At 40.6% G+C, this 20,803-nt stretch overlaps 1 protein-coding gene across 4 annotated transcripts in view; it reads right to left on the reverse strand.

Moving 5' to 3' along the window:
* TBL1X (transducin beta like 1 X-linked) overlaps positions 1 to 20,803 on the reverse strand; it is a 199,551-nt gene that overhangs the window by 176,345 nt on the left and 2,403 nt on the right. The gene's annotated exons all lie outside the window — the stretch shown is intronic.

A 20,803-nucleotide genomic window follows, 5' to 3' on the forward strand; every position in this document is an offset into this window, starting at 1 on the left:
ATTTCTTTACGACATTTAGCTTATCTGAGAAAATAAAGGTTCAAACGGACCAGCTTTGGGATCCAAAGTAACCAATCTATTGTGCTGGCAAGCATCGCAACTGAAAAAAAAAAAGAGGGAAAAAAATCTCAGCCCAAATATTGATCGATCACTCTGTCAAGCTGACGCTGAACCAATTACCCGGAGGGATATCAGAAACACGCATGTTGAAATGCTCTGCTTCTGAGGGTTCTCCTGGATATTTGCTTTGCAGATAATCAGGAGGTTTGTTTTATTAGTGAGAGGGTTTAGCTGCTGGGGACTGAGATGAGGGGTGAGGGAAGAGAGGGGAGAAGGAGGGAGGCTTCATGCCTATAAAGGAGCAATTGAAGATCAGACTAAAGCTCATTTAAAGACTTCCAGTAAGAAACTGTGACTAAGGCTTAAAACACACAGTAAAGAAGCATCTTGAACTTTGGGAGCAGCTGTGCTCTCACTCCCCTTCCCCCAACACAGGAAACAGACCTAGAAACAAAAATAAGACAGGAATGCTCCTGTGCAAGCTAATGTTGTTGGCTTCTTAAACATCCACTACTCTTGTGCCAAAAAAAATGAAACCTAGGAGGATTTAACACTTCAAAGGATAGTGGGAGACTGCTTTAAACATAGAATTTTCTACCAGAGACAGATATTCCTTCATTTTGTAAACAAGCAGGCAAAATGTTACCATGAGTGCATGTCAAGACAGATTTCATTTATATTCCTGCACTCACTATGCACAAATACACCACAGCATATTACACTTTTACCTATTTTAGGCTACAGATAATGATGTAGTAATGTTATCTCCAATCAGAAAAAAAGAAGCGGTTGGATTTTCTGATACCTTCCAAAACATAGCATTACAATATACAGCTTGAAAGCTTAATACTACAGAGAAATGTTTGATAAAGAAGTTCTCTCCTTATTAAGCAATGATACATAATTATATGTTCAAGGAGAATGTGCGAATAACATCTTGCCAAAGGAATGTACGGCCACATATGCTACTCAGAGTATTCCCAACTACAAATTATAGTTATGCTTTCACTTGTGTTACTAAGAACTTGGCCTCTGTTCAGTGCATTTCATTCTCTGAACAAAGGTAAGGAAAGGGGAAGGAAAGTGAGCGTTAGGGAAGCTCAGTTTTCCACTTAGCCTAAAAAAACTTTGTCTCTTTCTGACAAGGAAAAATCCTCTTGGTGGCTTTCTCAGCTTAACTCACCAAAACAACTCATGTTTTCAACACTTAATTTAATATTTCGCAGGCTAATGGAAACTTTACATAATGCATTCTCTCCTATAAAAACTAAAATGTCAACGCAGATGGGATTGAGATCTTGATATGGGGAGAAAGGAAATGTTATCTTTCCAAAATCTTCAGCCTTACAAACATGATGTGGAGGATGGGATAAACACTGATGTAAGGAAAAAAGGGAGGGGAAAATACTATTACTTATTTTTGAAGAGTGTCTGTATCTCCCTCAGAGTGCAGCACCCCCAGTCATACCTGTCTCAAGTTTTTAACATTTGATTAAAGTAGTTTCCTGGTCCCTCCTAGTTTTGCTAGTGCCCTCCCTGTGGTAGGAGGTAAAAAAACAGATTGGAAAACAACAGTTGATGTGATTGTTAACAGTTGTGTTTCACTCTCACTTCAAACACGGTAAGTATTGTCAGACTATTCCGTAGTCACAATGAACTCCAACTCCAGTGGTTCCCCACACACTTTTTTTTTTTTTTCAAAGTATGTTTGATCTTTCTTTGTACATTCAGAGTTCAGGGCCATGCAGCACTTGTGCCTTCGGCACCTGTTAATAATTCCTCAGAGAAATGGATAGAGAGCAAAAGCAGGTGAAGGGAGGCTTTTGAGTTTTAACCATTCCATCCGTGGATCACAGCCCGTCCGACTACTTGGTATGGTCACTGAAGGCGCCATTTCATCACTGCTTTTTCCAGCAAGAGGGAAAATGACTTGCAGTGGGTGCATCATTTCAAAAAGGGTGGAAAGTAACGTAAATGTTTTTTTTTTTTTTCCTGTTTTAAGGGATTTCACTCCAAATATAGATAATTAAATCTGAACATGAAAAGAAACAAAAGAAAAGCAAGACCTGGTCATACGTTGGATGTGGCAGTCCAAGAAAAATCATCATCATAGATGAACTTACCACCACACAACTGATTTTTCTCTTGGGCTCTCTTCCAGTTACCATTATAACCTTGTCTCAAAAATACAAGTTTGGATTTTTTTTTTTTTTGCTGAAAGACTTGCACGCTTTCAGTATGCACTGTTTGTTAAACTTGCAATGGAGCAAAAATCGCTGCTCAATAGGCCATTACATTGTCATTTCACAAGCCAGTTTTCCCTGCTCTAGAGCTGTATGGAGACTCATGTATTTATGAGTATTACATTTGCTGTAATTGCAGCTAATAATAAGCACCTAATTACTAGAGAAATGTTTCATAATCCAAACATAACGCTGTTTAAACCACTTCATACCGGCTGGCTTACAGCTAGAGGACAGGTAAATGAACCAAGATTTAAACAGACTAAATAAAGCCAGAAAAAAAAAAAAAAACACCTCAGCACCTCTAACAAAAAAGTCCATCTATGCAAGTGATGCAGGGATATCACATATACGGAGTGTTTTCAGGCTGTTTTCATTACTGGTCCATAAAGCTTCTTATGCTTGGAAAAACAGACACCGAGAGCAGGCTGTAACAAACTCCTCGACTTTGCTGCCACGCATGGATGTTCCAAAATGCCTGAGCTGCCACGTCCCCACGCTATGAGCACACTTTCTATTAAGTCCCAGTCTAAAGGAACACCTGAGTATTTTCGTTTGCTTTTCTTCTATGATTCGCATGGTTAAAGGACATATGTTCAGGCTGCTCTATGGAGATACTAAGCTCTACAGGTCTAGTGACAAAATTTACAGGAGGTCCACAGCTAAAGGACCAACCCGGATGAGAACCGTATAGCAAGTACTGATGGAGGTGGGCATTTTGTTATATACAGGATGTATTGGGAAATGCCAGCTGCACCACTGTAGAGAACAAAATAAAAACAAAGCAAATCCACAGTCGTTCTGTGGCTTAGGATCAAACCATGGTCTACACACCAGTGAGTCTTTGCGTATTGCGTATCACTCACCAGTATCTCAAAGGAATTTATACATGTTCCCGTACATAGCTTAGTAACAAAGTCTTAATGCAACAGTTACAGAAATTAGCTATGTAAGAAGTGTTAATTATCATTATAAATTTTCTGGTTGCTTGACAAACAGAAAATTTATGTGATGATTCTTCAAACCAACACAGAAATGGATTATTCTGCACATATTTAGAAAAGCGTTATATTTCTGTAATGATACGCTACACGACAAACACTGTACACCATTAGATTTCAAAACATCATACTGTAAACAGAAGGCTTTAAACTTACAACTTAAAAAGCTGTTTCATACTCTAGCATGTGGTACATGCTCATCTCATCCATCTAAAAATATCTCATTTGTAAAAATCTAATCTCTGGAAACTGAGTAGAAAGGCTTAAAATAGTCAGTTCACTGATGGATTTATAACTTTTTTTTAATCCATGTTTCACAACTGTAGTCAAAAAAGCATACTTTAGAAAGAGTAAGTTCGTACCCCTTCTGCAAACAGGCACTTGCAACAGCATCTGAATTAAGTTTATACAGACTGCAGCCCACATAACGAATAAATATGTTGTTTTATGAACAGGAGTAATGAAATCTGCTTTTCTGGTTGGTTGGTTTTTTACACTTTCATATCCCACTTCTGCCTCACAAATGTTTGCTCTAACCCGTATGTTTATGCCATGCACTGTCTAGCCACGCACATACTCAATCGCCAAGTTGGTTGCTACCTGAGAGAATGAACCGAGAGCTGTGTTCTTCCTATACTGGGGGGAGTGGCATTGCTTTGGTCTCCATCTCCTCATCCACTGATTTTCACAAAACCTGTAGGAATTCTGCATCTCTGAGAGCATTAACACTCTGTCAGTGATGGCTGATACAGCTTAACAGACACAGGGATGGACAGAGACAATGCAAACCACTCAAGCATTGCCTCTTAGGAAAACCTCGGGACCAGTAAGATATGCAACGCACACCAACTCACGAGCAGTCCCCACGCTCACGAGCACTGCCCCAGGCAAGTTTCTGAACCAGCCCAACATTTAGCTTTTACCACACAAACCCTGGCTTCTATTGCTAAGTGCTGAAATCAGGCTGAAGTCAGTTCTGGCTGTAGCCCGTGATAGGGTATGTCCAACGCACACAGATTGATGATTTTGGTTTCTTTTTCCTCTCAGCCTTTTCGCGCTCTTACAGTCAGACAGTTCAAATTAAGATCCAGAAAAATGGCTCTAATTGTCAGCCGAGCAAAACACCTAACAACTTAAAATTTTATACCACCAGAGCCAATCAGGCCATCCCATGAGGAAAAAACACAGTGCTTTATTTGTAGTTCCTCACTGATGGTAAGTAATGGTCATTGGCCTCCAGACTTTATCTTAGGTTGTTCAGTTTCCACTGCTGGTTGTGTACAGGTTTTATGGAAATACTACAGTCAAACCCACGGGCAAGAAACAAGTCTGTGCTAGCATTCCACTCTGAACAGCTCCATTTTAAATAGTCAATTGGTTTTTATTTTATAAAGGCACTAATACTGATTTTAATCAACGCTTAAATAGGAAGAATCCATAAAAATATGAATTATTTGAACTGAACACCACATCGTGCTGGTGACCCAAATTTGCCTGTTCCCTGATCTATTGTAGTTTTGAACTAAGAAAACATACAGTAAATGAAGCTCTGGACTACAAAATTGAGCTGTCTTGAAATTTCCTTTATGTTGTGCCAACTTCAATTCAGATTTGGACTAGAATGGCAACTCATCTGGCATGCACTCATTAGCAGAAAACAAATATATTTTTGAAAGTACAATAACCCAGATAAATTTTCATCTCACAACAGAAGAGTCTAGCTTGTAGTCCAATGTACATTGGACTACACTGGTTTTATTCTTTTGTTTCTGATAGAACAAATCGCAGAAACGCATTCTATTACGGCTTTTAGCTACAACATCTTTTATTTAACTATTGCTAGTCTTTCTTCTCTTCCTTTTCCCCCATTTTAAGTGATACCACCAATGTGAAATCTGTTCAAACAAGTGAGGCAAAATAGTTTGAGAGGTTAAATCAGTCCCAATTCTTACGTGTGCTTTTATGGATTTGAAAACACATTGCGTGTTATTTTTACTATTTAAAAAATATCCCTTGCTATTGGGTAAAACAGCCAACAGACTAGATGAGAAAAACAGTGGCCTTAGAGGACTGCAATGAAGCCGACTGTGACAACAGTGTCTCAAATATGCAAAATAAATAAAAGAGGAAGAGAAAAAAAAGAATTACATAGATTTCTTTTTTTACAGTAACCTCAGGTATCACTTGTCAGAACAGCTTAGCTGTTGTATGACGCCAAGACTGAAGGTATCAATATGAACACACATAATAAGATGAGAAAATGAAAAGAAAGCACTGTTCTAAAGCTTACATGCCATTTAACTTCTAATTAATAGTATCTTTGTTATTTTAGGAGCCTCCTGGGTATTTAGAGGGCTATACTGCAATAAAACCAAGGTACGTAAGTGAAACCTATTAAGGCCGTCCTAGTCGATAAAAGCTAATTGCATCAAACGCAGGCCGTGGCGGAGGCACCCCGAGGCGCAGCCCCTGCCACCCGCTGCCCGCAGCGGCAGCGTGCCACCCGGCCACGGTGCTCCAGCCACCGCGGGGCCGGGCCACCCAACTCACTGTTGGCCACCTCGCTGGCTTCCCCAGCATCAGCGGACGGATCCCTTTTGCCACAGGGAACTCCCCTGCGGAAAACATGCTTGTCCATGCTCTTCCACCTGGGAGAGGTACAGAGGCTCCACCAGAGCATACTGAGGTCCCACCACGTGCTTCGCCTAAGCCAGAGGAGACCCGTGGCTACCACCAGGCACGTGTATTTCCAAGGCTGACACCAGGAAGCGGCCTGCAAGGCCGAGCAGCTCACCAATGCGGCTCACAGAGGGGCGGGCAGGCTGCAGCCAGGCACAGGCACGCTAACACACAAGGCAGTGTCCAACAAACGGTCCGGAAAACAGGGCAAGCATCGACTGCACCTCACACTAGGAAAAGGGTCAGCGAAAGGATCAGCACTGCCTCCAAAGGCAGGCTGGTAAACCAAGTCCGGTACGTACCTTGGACAGAAAGCCTCTAGGAAAGGCTGTGTTCGCTGTATGAAGTAATGAGGTAACAAGCACCCCAAATACTTACAAATCGCTCATCAGCTCTATCTATGCACTGTCTGTGGACTACCCGAGTTCCCTTCTTCCTACGTTATGAGCTAGGCTGAGTATTTACAAGTGGTTCCTTCATCTAACTGAACTTTCATCTGTGATCTACACCTTGTCTTCTCATTTTATTCCTTGAATACCACTATAATTTATCTCATTCCTTTGGTGACAGGCCTCCTTCATCTCAGAAGGGGAGCATTAATTTCGCTAAGGACGAAAGCAGGGGAAATCAGCTGTGACTAGACAATGTTTAGAATACACATTTTTTGCTTTTACTTGCAGAGTGAGTCTGCGTTGCCAGTGGATATAAAATTCAGACTGCTAGATATGGAGATTACTTGGAAAAAACCTTCAAAGCACAAGTCTAAATAGGTATTTCTCCTGAGCAATTAACAGAGTTGCTAACTTTCTCATTACTAGATGCCATTTTATTTACACAGAAGCCTCCCAGACTCGTTTGTTCTCGGGGCGCTGCAGACAGCGGGCAGAAATCTCTACCTGGGCTTCACTGAAAGGAGATATAAGGTACCTGCACGAAAGATAAAACATGAATCACGAAGACTAACCAGAAGGCCTACCAACTAGTTTTTCTCTACACGTTGAAAGCTTTTAATAACTTTTTTTTTAATCTTTAAGACGTATTTTAAAACATTTATACTCCAGACAGTAAATTCTTATAAACTAGCAATTAATGCCCAAGTCTTAAACATAAACACACACACCAAACTTCCTGCATGCAAGTACAACTGTTCCCTTCACTGAAATGACTATGCGTGCAATTAAGCACAGGCATAAATATTTAATACCTATGGCCATATGCTATATGAAGGAAATGTCTGGCCTATAATAAAGACAGACATTTCACAGAAATATTCTTTAAGAATATAAATACATTTAGAAAGAAAGTCTCTCTCTCAAGTGAGGCACTTGAATATTCAGCTTAAGACATATTCATCAAAGCAAAGCTAACAGCACCTTGGTTTTAATGCTTATAATACGGAAAGCTAGATAGCAGGGAGGAAAGGCCTTGAAGTTTAATTCTAAATTGAGGTACACTCAAGGAGAGGAGACACATTTTTGTAACTGGTAGAAAGATCAGCTCTTGGCTCTCAACACAGCCCCTTTTTTTTCCAGTGTCAACCTGTACAGTGCCAGCTATCATACAGCACCCGAAATGGTCTGCAACCTATTACAGGAACAACTGGAATAAAAGTATACACGTGCCTATACAAGCACAATGAAGAATATCAAAATTTTGGCCTAATTTTGATCTTGTATTAGCAGGCTAAACCGACTCCTTTATGTAAATACTATTTTTATCATCAGCATTTTAATTAAAATGCTTTAAATTATAATGGCAAAATTACAGTTTTGTAAAATGAGAAAACTGTATTTACTGAAAAATTAAGTATATCTTTCCAGCAGCCAAACAATAGGATGTGATCTAAAGATGTGTTATTTGGAAAAAAATAAATAAAGAGGTAATTCTTTGATCTTGAAGACTAGAAAACACTAACGTCATTTCCCTTCCCCCCAAACATACACGAAAAACGCACCAGATTAGCCATGAATAGCAACTGTTCCTATAAGAATGTGTTTTTCATGAAAAGTTCACTTTACCTCCCACACACCAAGTTGATAACCGAGGATCAATTCAAATTGTAAGGTCCTAAGACAACCTCCAGTGCTCAGTAACAGGTCTGTCACCTGCTTGAATTCAGTTTGGTGAGGGATGTTGAGGGTTGTTTTTTTTTTTTTTCCACTTCCATTTGTTTGTTTGTTTTTTAAAGATTCATTGTGGTGACAATTTGTAGCAATTTACTAACACTTGCAGAAGCAACTTCCTCTTTTGGAAAGGCCATCTCTCAACTAAGGGTTGACAACTTGCACTCTGCAAATACTCACGGTCTCCTTAAGCTACCTTGTTGCCACCAGCTTCAATGAGATCTACCACTGATAAGGACGCCCTGAAAAGACAAAACGTGTGGGAAAGCTGGCATAAATGCCTCTCCCCCCAGTAAAACGGCCCCATGTCACCATCAGCTGCACCCCCCCAAAGGAATATACAATCTAGTAAGTGAAGCACGATCTGCAGGACCAAAACACTTCACAATTGATTTCTTACCAGTGTGATGTGGCATCCAGTCATATCTCACTCAGCATTACTCTTCACAGGAAGCAGACCAGCCTAGAATAGGCTTTGAAACTATCAGGTTCAAAAACTGTGAAACCAATCATGAGAGAAACCTGTTCTAAACAGCAATTGCGAAAAAGTAACAAAAATCTGTCAGTTGGATGAGGTGTTCCTCCTGCAAGAGCCAAATTGCATTCCTTTTCTTTAGCTTATTTTTAACCATGAAGGTCTGTCGAAGCAGTAGCTTGCCGATATACTACAAACCGTCATTACGTTTTTGTGTTTTTCCCTAATTTGAGCATAGACCCATGAAGATGCAAAGTTAGATGCTGGTATAAGTACGTAAATGCCCATATTACTCATTGATCGACTTGGGTTGGAGGAATAAATCAACTATTAAAATGGCCTCTTTTCATTACAGGTTGCGTGCCCTTTTGGCAGGGCCCTACTTTCTTTTTTTTTTATACTACATCAGCCAGATTCGTAACTAAGATTCTTAGGAAAAATTGTGAATTAGAAGAAGAGTACTAATTAGCAATTTTAAAGTAATTTAGCAATACCTGTACTGCTGTACAATTAATCCCAGACTTTTTTCAGGTTGGCCAACAACGCAAGCTAGCTATATTGTGATCTGCTGTAAAAGACTGCTGTTACTAACAAAAAAAGGTGATAATCGAAACTTTAAATGCACATCTACGATTTCATTTCAGTTTCTGTGGCTTGAAATTAATTGTTGCTACTTAAGCCCGCCTAGAATATGCCTCATACATGTCCACATTCTCAACTTAAAACGAGAAAGAAATAAAGAGGAAAGTTACTATTTTCAAAGTCCTCTGTAGACAGGAACAGTTCATCCCATATTGTTCTTCACATCAAATTTATTTTAGTAAATGTCTTTATATTATCTGGCCTTAACCAGCATTCTGACATTTCTAAACTACTCAGGCAAGAAAAAAAAACACACCTCCAAGCCTGTGTAATTTGCATACAATTCTTATATAGCAAAGCTCGTTATTTGACCCTAAACATTTTCAGATATTTTGTGTGCATAACTAACACGCAGATGTTTCATTTTGAGAAGCATGATTTTGTTGGTTTTTTTTTTTTGTTTGTTTTGCTTGCTTGTTTGTTTTTGAGTTAGGTCACTTTACCTCATATTCTTGTTTCTTTAGGGTTTTTGTTTGTTTAATATAGAACAAGACTTCCAGTTGCTACTACTTAAATCACAAAATACGTCTTCATGTTTTTATGGTAGAAAATACTTGTAACAACTACTAAAACAAGCCACCATTACAGTGGTAGCACACCCTCCCTCCCATTAAGCTGAATGACACATTACATAAAACTGAACGTGTACTGGAAACAGACATTGTTGCCCGCCTACTGTAAAGGCCCCCTAACTTCAACACAAACCATGCACCACCTTCAACGTGTTACCTGTATTTTAAATCGGCAAAACGTGATGTGCTGCTTCCGAGGATCATGACCAGATTTTGATCTTTTAAGAAATGTATGAAGATAGGAACACCTATACACGGACTGGCAGTAATCACTTGGATGTTTAAAATACCTTTAAATGCAACTAAGTGAAAAAGAGGGAGATGATCTCCTGTTGTCAGAATTTAATGATACACCCCTATATTTAGACTCCTGAGCAATGGTAATTACTTATTACTTACTCAGGTGCTAAGCAGCCACTAATTCTCCTGATTTCAATGGGAGCTGTGTGCCCTCAAAGCTTCCGAACACCAGGCCCCCTATTTAGGTACCTATATATAAAAGTGCCAGCCTGTTAAAGCACCTGCTCTGCTCCTAAAAGTGTACTCAAGAAAGAGATACTACCATGCACTTATCCAACTTGCTGGTGGTCCAGCTAAAGGTGTCTACAGTTTTTCAGAAAATGGTTTAGTATTTTGATACTCCGGTTTGATGACAGTCACAGCTAAGCAGAGTTTTAAGCAATCAATTGCCTTTGGAACAAAAAAACGCGGCCTGAACTGTCTTTTGCACTGCATGTTCTAGGAAGGTCTTAAGACTGAAGGTAGCGGCTGTTATCTCAGTGGGACTGTGTTGGTTTTTTGTGACATAATTATACACTAGTATTTCTGGAGGGCAAAAACTCTTGTTTTGGAAGCAGAAATGATAAGTTGAGCCACGTCAACTGCTGGAGTGACAAAGTGGCATTACTGCCCCACTTGGGAAAGCCAGTGACGGCATACGTAGCATACAGCTTTAAGAAACCCAAGAAAGCAAGCTTCAGGGAAGGAAATCACATGTATACAAACACTGATAATAAATAATAATAAACAGAAGGTCTGTTCATTACATTATGCAGAACCTGGAAGAAGTCATTATTCATCTGCCTACCTGCTCAGTCTGGATTTTAGTGTAGACTGCAGGAAACACCTTCCCATGTTCAAAAAATAGGCATGCAGGTGGGTGACTGTGTATCTGATTTCATCAGAACTCAGAAACGTAAGTGCTGGGAACCAGAGTAACCAAATGAAAAACTACAAAGCAGACTAAACCCGCCCCAAATTAGATGAAAAATGCACGTAACATGCACATGACATAGCAATCAGAAAAAGGGTCTCATTGTCAGCTCCTTGAGCCAAATGTTAACGTGGTGAAAATAGAGAATCTAATTAGTAAAAATATTCTGATTATATGGCTTTCTCTTTGGAACAAGCTAGCAAGAAGGAAGGAGTCAAATTTGACTTTGTCCTTTTACAGGCAATTCTTGAAGAAAGTGTAACAATTGTCATAATCCTCAGTATTTCCAAAAATGTCATTCTGATTACAGTGATGTTAATCTTTATTCTTATGCACACGCTCAAAAATGTAAAATACAGTTTATTACATTTCAGCCTAAGAGATTAACACATTACTATTTATTTTTATTGGCAGTGTGCCCAAACACCCCAGATCTGCAAGGCTGATAGTGAAAAGGAAAATATTTCTGGCCTCAAAGAGAGCAGATCTATGGTTGCCTGGAATGTGTAAACAGCCAGAGCCTGCTTTACTTCCCACCCCCACTCTCACCTCCTCTACGTAACCTCCCAACGTCAACACGAGAGCTGCCATCAAGCCGAGGAGAGAACAGAAAGGTGGTAACATCAAATAACAAAATTCCTGACATTCTGAGATGCAAGGGTTTGGATTTTCTGCAGTGTGATGGTACCACACAAATGGCTCGAGACTAAAACAAAAACAATGCTGCATGATACAAAAAAAAAGGAAAGAAAAGAAGAAAAATCAGTTGAGCAGCAGTTGTTGCTACATGACAGACCTGGTAAACACAAACGAAAGGAATCCAAATGCTCCTGTCACTGATCACTCTTTGTGCAACTAAAGATCAGCCAGATAGATCTGTGCTGTCAGAGAATACAGATCACAGCCCTACAAAAGAGAAGGGTTATTTTCAAAAAAAAATCTACACGATGTAACAAAACTGACGCCAAAATTAACGTTGGTATGAATTACCATCTGCAAAAACAAAGATTATTACTTGTGTAATGATATATACACCCACAAAATAGTAAGTCATAAAAATAAGATATCATCACATCCTTAAGAAGTTTACAATATAATTAAATCAGTGGTTTTTAATCTCTTAAAATTTGTGGACCTGTAAAGATACCTTGAATAGTGAATTTGAACGGAAGGACAATAGACTTCCTTTTTTTCCCCACAGATCTCTTAAAAAAAAAGTCTGTGTCCCCTAGCAGCTTGTGAGCTGTGGTTTGAAACTACAGATTTAGAGAACTGATAAATATTACTGCTGTTATTTACCTGGTAGCTTTAGTCTTCAAAAACTAACCAAGAATGCACAAAAATACAAAAAGGCAACTATAACATCTGAGCAAATGGCTGCATACGATGGGGAGCTCAGAAAACTGGAGAAAATGAAAAGGGAAAACTTGGGAAAAATAATATACACCTATTTATAGATAGCATGGTGTAGAGTATAACACTGAAATACAGTTTGACAATGTTGTTTACCAGTAGTAGGTCAAACAGCTCTCTAACTTTGCCATTTGTATGAAGGCATTTGGCTAACATTCAAAAGAACACATCCATAGACTAACGAGGGTGAAATGCTGGCTCAAAGGAGACAGAAGCAAACGGTCTGTCAGTATAATATTTGCAAACTGTTGAAATCAATAATAAATTCAACCTAACCAAATGCAACGCATACAAACAAATTAAAAGACTGTGGCAACTGGCAAATACATAAATGATGTTTCAGGCCACAGGGCATGCTTTCTCACATACGTTAGCACGTTAAATAGGCTGGCAAGACATTCTCTCTGCTTGAGACACCAGAGAAGCAACCATATGTATTTCCAAAGACAAAAAGAACAATTAAGACAATGCTTAAAGCGCAAACAATTATATATTTATGTAAAAAAGAACTATTTATAGAATGCCCAAGTCATCAAAAATGTCTAAGTCAGAAAATTTACTTCTAAAACTAGAGAATATAATGCTCTTTCCACCCAGTTTTCCATTGTCGACATACATAGAGCAGCTACCCCGGAGCAAACCAGTAAGTAAAAAAGCCCACACACACCACATTGCCAACACACTGCCATACTCATTCTAGGCTTTTTTTTTTTTTTGCCTTCACTTAGGAGCAGCGAATCCTTCACGTTTATTTCTACGGCCACCACCTCCCATGACAGACAAAGCACGGTGCTGTGTGCTGTCAGGTTTCTGCCTTCAAGCACAGCCCGGCTGGTGCTGCCCAAGCCATGGGCAGGACTGGGAGCCCAGGAAGGCTTTGCTGTGATGGCCTGGGCGAGTGGGCTGCAGTGCGTCTCAGGCTGCAGTCTGCACAGAGCCGTGAGAGCCAGGCTGCTGAGACTGGCAGCAGCACAGGTGACAGAAGGCACCGCTTCTGTTTCCGAGCAGATGCAAAAGATGCAGGGTGCCCTACTGCCAGAGGGGGAGCCTGGCTTGGGGTCCTCCCAGAGGGTATGATGCAGGTAACACTTAGGCAAAGACGTGCATCAGGTGCTGGGCTGTGTGGTGGGCTTCTGTTTTAACAGGTCACGGCCGGCAGAAGAGCGTTGAGACTGCACACGATACGGATGGACAACAACAAGAGCATCCTGCCACGGCTCGCAAGGTGCTTGATGGGTGGCTGCCGCTAGTTTCTGAGACCTTTTGATGTGGGCTGGCCTGAAAAACTACGGGCACTTGTCTGAGAGAAGCCACGGGCTCTAATCACTGACCGAAGTTGGACATTTTCCAAAATACGTACTGGGAACCTCAAAGCTGCTAAGTTTCACACTTTCTACTGCAAAATACTACGCCTATGAAAATGCTGAGATGTGCAAAAGCTCTGTTGACTGTTTTAAAGAAACTGGGCTCCAAATCTGGACTCCATGTTTGTTAGCCACACAAACTTCAAAGAACACAGTGAGGACTCAGATAAGAATGGTATTCAAAATAGATAACAGAAGTTATAGTCTATGAAAAAGACTAGTTACGTAGGCTACAAGGCAGGAAGGGACACTGCCTTGTCTATTTCATTACCAGAATGCTGACTTTCAGTACGAAAGCTAAAATCACGCACACCATTAGTTAGGCACGTTAAAAGAGACTGAAATACATTGACTTAATCAGTCAAGAATCTGTACTGTCATCACGTAAGGCTTGATCCTAGAAGTCTTCTGCACGTTGCCAAGGAAGTTTTTGCAGTTTCGGGCCGTATCTATAACTGGATTTGTTGCATGCTCGGAACACAAATGTATAATCAACATGGTCCTCCTTGCTGGCAATACCCATGCATTGTGGAGCTGACAGAAAGAACAACTGTGAAACATTAAAAGCCTCCAGTGAAATGAAATCTCTTAAACACCACTGGAAACTCCAATAGTCTTTAGCAGAGGAGAAAAAAAGAACAAAAGAGAAAAAAGTTTTTAAAAAGTTTTAAAAGTTTAAAAGCTGTTACAAAAAGGTTGAAAAAAGTCAACAGAGGTTTGTTCAGCAGCAGTCTAATACCCTAAACTCAACTCTGCTAGCCAAGAACATAATTTACAGATTAACAAATTAAAGCAATCATTACTTCTAACCCTGAACTCAACTAAAGAAAGAAAACTTTTCATAATTTCCTTTTGATACTTTGCTATCCTAATTTATTTATAATTTGATGGAAAGTAAGATTGTACTATAGTAAGCAGAACTTGACATTCACACTTCTTAATAACCTAGTTGTAAAATAAATTGTCAGTGTGTTTTTATCTTTAAAATTTCTAAGAAAACATGGATAGAATCTTCACAGTAGTTCTGTAGGATGTGAGGCAGATAAATCACCGCATTCCACTGAAATTATCTAACTGCAGAAAGGAGTGCCCTATCAATTGTCTTGTAAAGATATTAAGTAACATTTTTCTTTTAATAGATACATATCCCAATTTACAAAAAAATAAAATAAATCAAGGAATAATGTCGTACTTCCAAATAATCCAATGGTGAAACGAAGATAGTAGTAAGCAACTACAAAAGTATGTATTTTAAAATATGTGCAGTACAGAAGACATGCTACATTTTTTAATACGAAAAATTAATTTATTTCATGCCATATGACGTACAGCAGGTGTACATATACATGTACGTATACACCTGCTAGGCACAACACAGCTGATCTACAAAGCCACCATTCACTGAGTATGATCAAGCTGACGGTGTATAATGGCATTAAACACGTAGACATGAGAGAACACAGAACCCTTCCAGGTGTCAAGTTTTTTTTTTAATCCAAAATATATGCTGCTGGTAATGTCATAGACACCATGAAGAATATACTGCTTACTCTAAGCAAAATTTAAATGAAAAAAATGTATATATACACAGCAGTGATCACATATGCATATATACACATAAAGCGTTAAAAAACAAAGAAAAAACGGACACAAAAAGCCAGTGCTGTAACCACAAAATAACATCGACATGTTAGAAAATACCCACATAGTTTATATGCTACCATCATAACACTGAAGAAATGCACTGGAATAAGTGTTCTGAGGATGTGTCATCTTAGCCAAGAAAAAAAATACAGTTCAAAACATTCCTAAAAATTTTTTGTTGGCTGCTTGACAGTCAGCAAGTTAAAACCAGTGGAGCCTGGCTTTTGAGGTAACCTCCTCCCACTCTTCTTCCTCCTTCCTTGTAAACTGCCCGTCATGGCCTAAACTGCATCCTATTTTTTACCTAACCTCTACCCAGCACTACCAGACTACATAGCAAATACATGAAGCAGTCCCCCAGACAAGCTGACTTGGTTCATCAGCAGCAAAAGTAATCATTACATGAATGTTTCAGTCTACGCATTATACAGAGCTCAGATTCACTATTTTCTTCTTCTCCAGTATTGTATTTAGGGCCATCTTTTTCAGCTCGCCTTATGTTTTTTTTCTAAGCACATAAAATCCTGTGAGAATGAAGCTGGATGAATTTTTATGATACACTGTCATGCTCTGCTTTCAAATTAATTGGCTCATTTAAATTAACTGGTTATTTAAGACGCTTATTGATACAAGCAGAAGCATCAGAGCCTAGGGTTTGCTTTTTTTTAATATAAAAACAGATTCCCACAAATTCTTAATGAGTTACATAATACCAGCAGTCCAAAATAGGAAGTACTAATCAAAATGAAATTAAAGAGACCTTCAATACCTTTCACACAGAATGACAAAATCTGTGTCCTGTGAACACCATGCAACATTATTAAAAATTCACCTGCTCCTGTTCTTTTCTTTCATTTCTGAGAACTGGATGGATAGGAAAGAAGATATGCTCCTCATTAGAATAATTCCCATGCCTGCCTTTTATCTGTGCCTTCCAGGTTACATTATTTTAAAAGTAAAAATAAATGAAGTAAACTATATTAACTACACAGAACTATAGAAGCTCTTTAAAACGATTGAAAAGGACAACAAAATTCAATCCAAAAAGTAAAAAAAGTTAAGCCAAAACAAAAAAGAGTTGTGCACATACGATTGCCAATACCTTCTGAAAAAAAATCAGAGAGATTTGGTGTGCTCCAATCAAGTCTACAATCACATTGCTTTCCTAGAGGTCTAATTCCTACGTGCATGTAAAGGGGTACCAGAAGAGTTAAGTTTGTTTTGTAACTGTAAAAAGCACCAGATAGATATATCCTTGGAAACTAATCCCCACCATATGAATAGGCACCGCCTGTGCTAGGATTCTCTGTCCTACCCCGTCAGCAAAGCTCAGCCCTATCTGCGAGGAATGCTAGGAAAGAGGGGAGTTTTGCCTCCATCTCTGTTGAGATCAGGGTTTGTACTTTACTTCTAAGAGCAGCCAAAAACCAAATAGTGGCTTAAAACAAATAAATAAATAAAACAAGGAGGAAGAAATGAGGAGATGATGACCGTGATGGCACCCCAGCCGCGGCCCCCCCGCCTGCCCTGGCTCCGTGGGCGCAGGAGCACAGCGGCCGTGCCCGGGCTGGCCGCCTTCCAGCGGGCACGTCGAGCACAGCACGCCGCCGTGCCTCGCACCCACCTTCTCCGCAGGCCTGATGGCCAGCCTGGCCCCGTCCCGCACTCATTTCACTGCCTCCGCACCGCCCCAGGCGCTGCTGCTGGGCCTTGAGGCCAGAGCACGTCCTGGTTAAGGGCCTGAGAGCACAACCATCGCACCACAGCACGCTTCTTCAGCCTCAGGACGGTTCCTTTTTTCTCTAAAGCTGGGGTTTTTTGACTACCTTAAGGCTGTGTGTATGTAAGCACGCACACGCAGAGAGGACAATTAGTTCAGTTCATGTTAAACAATTAGTATTTGTGAAACCGGTTAACAATCCCAGCTGAGACTGTGTGCTAACACAAGCCTGAACCCTAATGGGTCTCTGGACACACTCGTGCCCTGCCAGCAGCGACTGGGCTGGAGACAACAAGCGACCTGTAGCTGCTGAACAACACCAAAACTATCAGATGGCCGTAGCAATTCCTAAGTGCAAGTTACCAACACGTACGGATTTGCAAAAGCTCCATTCTTTGACTTAACATCTACCAACCACGCAGCGTGAAGGCCAGTTCTTTTGGAAGAACTTCTTCCCAGTGATTTTGCTGTTGACTACTGGACCGTGGTCGAATCAGCACAGGCTCATCAGCGGACACTTTAAAGCATGAAACACACACTAGCAGCTGTATCCACGTAAATCATAACGCAACAGCATCCTTTCACTAGCGCTCCTATAGCACGTGGGTTTTCTGCTCAAAAATATCAGTCGTAAGTAGCTGGCTTCACTCTTGAACTGGGGAGCACACCCTGCAGCCTGTGCTCAGCGGTACAGGATTAATGAGGAGCCAACGGTGCTGCACAGCAAAGTGCCCCAGAAGCCAGAGTTGCACGCCCAGTGCAGTTTGCTGCCTTCAAAAAGAAGCACAACAAACGCATTATTCTGCAGAACGACAAAGGGAATCTATCCACCAGAAGAAAATCCTCTTTGTTTTCACAAAGACAATGTCAAAGGATATTTTCCAAGTATTTTAATGCCTAAGGGAAAAAAAGTTGCTTCTTTGCTGTATCAATAATTTATTGTAGGTATGGAAAAGTTGTGTTACAGTAGGAAAAAAAATAAAGTAAAATCGCATTTGATGTTACCACATCTTTCCACCTAAGAAAATTATGGTTTCATGTGATAAGACACATTCTGAACCCGGTACATAACAGTAAGAAGTTGAATGGTAACCAAGAATTAGGGGATCAAATGAAATTTAGGTCAAGTAAATGCAGCCGTGTTTTGAATGGCAGCAGACTGACATATAGACTAACTGCTACTATCAGCAGAGAATATTGCTTTTTAAAAAGCCTCGTTTCACCCTCCAATGGCAGTCAATAAAACTCAGCACTTAATTAGACAAAGGTATTGTGATAAGCATACATACATAATTACTGTGCATTATTAGCGCTACCCGTTTGCTCAGGAGCAGCCACAAGTCTTACCACCTCAGGATCAAGAGGCGCAGTTTTGTCCACGTACTCAGCGTGCTGCGTAACTTCTCGTAACAACTGACTAAGACTCAACACCCAAGCCGAAGTGTATCTATGCAACACACTTAAGAATTGAAATAATTGCTTCTTCACACTACGGTACTACCGGCGTGATTTTACACTGCGCTGCTACCGTAGGGTTTGGGGCATAAAATTCTACTCTAACTTTACACAAATTAATGAATCTCTGCACGCTCTCCAATTTAAATAGGACAAGCAGACACGTATTGATCACCTATACGGCAAACAGAGATGGTCAAGAAATGGGGTTAAACACTGTGATGCCCCTTTTACTGCATAAAGTCAACAAAATGATAAAAATGGAAGTCAAACCACCAGCTGTGCCTAAGCCCAAGCCTCTCTTCCTACCGTAGCCATAGCAGTAACCAGACATAAAAAAGGGTTTGGTGGCTGGGAGCTGGACAAGGCATTATCGAGGTCACACACGGGCTGCACACACAACCATATACTCTTTTCTCCTTAAGCAACAAGTGAAGAAATCCGTCACTTCCTGCTGGAGCACAATGCTTGAAGTCATCGATACCACTTCAACAAAACACAAACACGCACAAGAACAGCAGTGCAAAATGCCCGTGCCCCTTAACAGTCAAAAAGTCGTATAACCACAGTTCAACGTGCATTCAGTCAAGCTTGCAGAATATATTTTACGTATTTCTATGTAATTAATTAACAAATATTAGTAGCCATAATTTATTATTCTCTGTGTAGGATAAGATGCCTATACAAGAAGAAAACTGGTAAGAAAGGATGACCTTTCCTTACGAAATCAAACATCCTTCTCTGATTCCACCTAGCTTTTACCCAGTCCTAACTGGGGGAGGCTTCTTGTGTTGTTTTTCAAACAAAATACAGTCATTCTTAAATGAAATTCCACAGTATTGATGGCCAGACTGCCACAAAAATAAACAAATAAATGAATGAATAAAATATTCCCTGTCTAACAAAGAAAAATAACCTAAAACCTGTTTCTCACCTTTGGACATTTGTTTCACTATTGTTAAAATGACAGGTTTCATGTTTAAGGAAGGCTGCTATTCCTATGTGGAGCTGCAGTTCCAATGTTTTTGTTTAATTTCTACCAACTTGTCCAAGTAGGCCATTTGGTAGAAACCTATAAATGGCACCCAGGGGGTCTGGGTTCTTGCTGTAAAGAGGTCAGCTATTTCCTCCTAACTAAAAATAGGCAAGAGGAGGGAGGGAAAGAGGGAATGGAGTTTAATTTAGCAGCTGAAAAGGAGTTTACAAAATTACTTCCATCTTGCCTCATAATGAAGATTATGAAAAAGAATCTGCCCTCAAGAGTTACAAAACCTTGCTGGTTTTACAGGCAGGCTGGTGCACATAACCTGAACTAATACTACGAACCCAAAGAGTAGCGGTGAAGGGACTGCAGGGTCAGGCCCGCGCGTTGCAAAGGTGAGAGGTGGCCGCAGCCCGGCTGCACGGAGCAGTCTGATTCTTCGCCTCCACGTGCGAACAACTCTCCTCTCTCCTTCCAGACGAGGTCCTAGGCTGTTGTCCAGCAGATACGGCACCACGATCAGCTGCTGTTCCCCTGAGCCAGTTTTTTCCACCATTTACCTTCCCGGTTTTCTGTCTCTCTCACTTACTCCAATTACAACCTTTCCAACATAACAACTGTCATCTAGGATATTCCCAGCACGGCCCTGACTTGAATGGGGGCCCCTTGGCACTACTAAAATATAAACAACATCAGTTCAGAACAAACTACAGCACAAATTCTAGCACTGAACTTTAAAAGCTGTCAACAGAAAACAGCAAGAACACACCGAAGCACGCCAGCTATAGCCCTGGGACAGGTTTCCCAGCCTGATCTCCGAGATGAACCCAGCTCAGAATATCACCAAGTCCTGAGCGCATCTCACGACAGGCTTGTAGCACCTACCAACAAACGACAGCCCGTCCGCACTCGAGGATGTTCTCATCGATACCTTCCGTGCTCAAGGATGGAGGCCTTTCATAACTGCTGCTACCGGAGGGGTCTCACTCAGTTGGCGAGCTCTCCCGGGGGGCTGGCACATCACGTTTGCCAAGTGGCCAACAGGTCCACTTCCAGCCCTGCTGCCGTGGGAATGGGAAAGGCCTATCTGCAAGGAAACACGAGGGCCCACACTGGGAAAACTGGCAGAGCAGAAGCCTTACGATTTTAAGTGCAGACACGATCCCATCTCTAGCAATAATTTAATTTACATTTGCTCTTTGATACTCTTCCCGTTG

The sequence above is a fragment of the Anser cygnoides genome, chromosome 1 (genome assembly GCF_040182565.1).
Source record: "Anser cygnoides isolate HZ-2024a breed goose chromosome 1, Taihu_goose_T2T_genome, whole genome shotgun sequence".
NCBI lineage: Eukaryota > Metazoa > Chordata > Aves > Anseriformes > Anatidae > Anser > Anser cygnoides.